Raw genomic sequence first — 2,583 nt, 5'->3', positions numbered from 1 at the left:
AACTTTGTGGTCACGGTATAGGCTTTATTTAAGCCCATTTTGAGTCAATCTCATAAGTCAAAACTACCTTGCACGGCCTTGTCTATAATCTAAGCTGGATTTTGTCGGTAAATAGGCCGATTAGCCTTGGGCCTATTTGTTTTGTTATCCAAACATAAATTCCCTTAACATCTATCCAATTAAGCATTAGCCCCCGAATACACGTGTCATGGAATTCATACGTGTGTAACTAATTTGTAATCAAATTCGTTCGCGGGCCTTTTGCCTCGTGCCTGAACGTTAACTTGCTTATGAAAACTGCCCTTTATTCTCGCCAAGCTCCAAATCTGTTCTCCTTTCTTTCGGCTAAGCCAAACACAACCCTAACCCTCATTTCACTTCATTGGAGTTGTTATTGTATATTATGGGAGTATACACTCTTCCTCTCATGTAGAGGTGGACTCAGCTTGATGCATTTGGGAATCTAAGACAAAAATTGAAATTAAACTTTTATATATTTAAATATGACTTTAAAAAGTTCCTCAAAAAAAAAAAAAACTTTAAAAAATTAATTATTATTTAAACTTTATTATCTTGTTTTAGATGCAAAATTATTACTAATTAACATGAACAACGTAGAATTCTTTTATTTATTTAGAAAGTTTATAAACACAAAAAATTTGACAAAACTTTTTACACCTTTTAATGTGATAAAATGATAGTGGTAAGAAAAAGAGTAATGTTGGTGGTAGACCTAGGTGTGAACTAGTTAAAGTTTGCCAACTCAACTATTGTGAAAAATGTTGTGAATTTTTTTTGTATTTTTTTTTAGAAGTGCTACATTCACAATATTTTTCACAGCAAATCTTAAGTGCTAAGTTATTATTGATTCTAATTTGAACTCATCACTGAAATTATTTCTTTGTCATCAATAATAATCTGTTACTTAGAATTTGTTGTAAAAGCGTTGTGAACGAAAAATTTCTATCTCTTTTTTTTCCTTGTTTTTCATTAGATAAAAAATATTATTTTATTTATTAACTAATATTTGGGTTTAATTAAATTAAAATTTGGGGCCTTTTTTAAACTTAAGGGCTTAGGTGACTACATCAATAGCTTATATTGTTAAGCTGGAACTGGGCGGACCTTGCCCACCATAGGGCCCACCCTTATGTGAGAATTTACTCTTGGATTGTACAATAAATTTTCCGTTATACCATATGCTGCCTCTATGGGTTTCCAAACCTTATAATGGATGTTGAGATTGAAATCAACAAGTTTAAAGCAAAATGGTTCTACTTTACCCGTACTGGTCTCTTTTTTGACTAATGAGGTGCTAACAACGTATGGCTCTCTTTTGTGTAGGAAGCCACTCTCTCTCATAAACCTGAAACTAGTTCATCAAAGGATGTCGAGCATGACTCTCCTAAGGTAGGGATAAGGAATATGTTCCCTGTCTTTTGCTGCCCCTTCTTTAACCATGAAATTGTAAGTGAGGTGAAATTTTTTCTTTTGGTTTTGGGTACAAGAAGCTATACCATTTCTGTTGCAAAGTGTTGAGGGTGCTATTCGTAAGGTAAAAAGTAATGCAAGAGTAGACGGTCATGATGGCTCTGGACAAAATTGAGACTCCTAATTATAAAATTCTAGTACTATAACACCATTGGCAATTGCGGACCATCTTGTTATTAATTAAGAACTCAATAGATCACACGGTACAAATTGATCATCATAGGAAATGAATAAATGACTTTAACAATATTAAATCTGACTCATCAGGGTCTTGACTCTTGAATAAGCTAGGAAGGAACATATTACTCAATGTTTAAAATGAAAACCAGCCCGAGTTATCCTGTAGTGATGATGTGGCACATTCTTGAAGATAGCCCATGTCAAATGAAAGTACAACGGAAACCCTGCTATAGCAAAGAATATTAACAGCAACAATACCCCAGAATATACCGGAAAAGTTGCATATTTCAGTTTATCTTTAACGATGAAGAAATGTGCTGCAGAAAAAGATATTGAGGTAGATACTATAGACACATAGAATGCTGTTAATCCCAACAAAAGCTTGATTGGTAGGGTACTACGAAAACTGCTTTCTTTGTACTCGGAGGTGAGGATTGCAAGGAACATGATCACCGCTAATAGTGAGGAATAGAAGGAGACATAGGATGAGATAGCGAAAATATAAAATGGCATCTGGTTTTCGAGGTTAGGAGTGCCTTCTTGATTCACACCACCAGGCACGGTGGTTGACATGTTAAAGGCAACTGTGACAAAGAGACCTGCTACAACTGAGCATGCTTTCGATGTGCTGCTTAGCCACTTCCCGCCCATTTCGACAAGATCCTTATTGATGTAGGACAAAATATTCTAATTAATTTCTGTAATTTTTTATATTTGGTTTTTTTTGTAATTTTCGTTATTTTAGGTTTAGAGCATTTATTTCCTTGTTTTTAGGTGCATTTAATGCTTTTTAGGTCAAATTTGATTCCTGTTATGGTTAGGTATCAATTAGGAGTTAATTTAGATTATATTTTCTTGTCAGTCAAGTTTTAAGGAGCCCTTAAATAGGCTCCTAAGTCTGTAAACGTTTTT

Source organism: Quercus suber, unplaced genomic scaffold (assembly GCF_002906115.3).
Source record: "Quercus suber isolate HL8 unplaced genomic scaffold, Cork oak 2.0 scaffold_132, whole genome shotgun sequence".
NCBI lineage: Eukaryota > Viridiplantae > Streptophyta > Magnoliopsida > Fagales > Fagaceae > Quercus > Quercus suber.
This window is presented reverse-complemented; position numbering follows the sequence as displayed.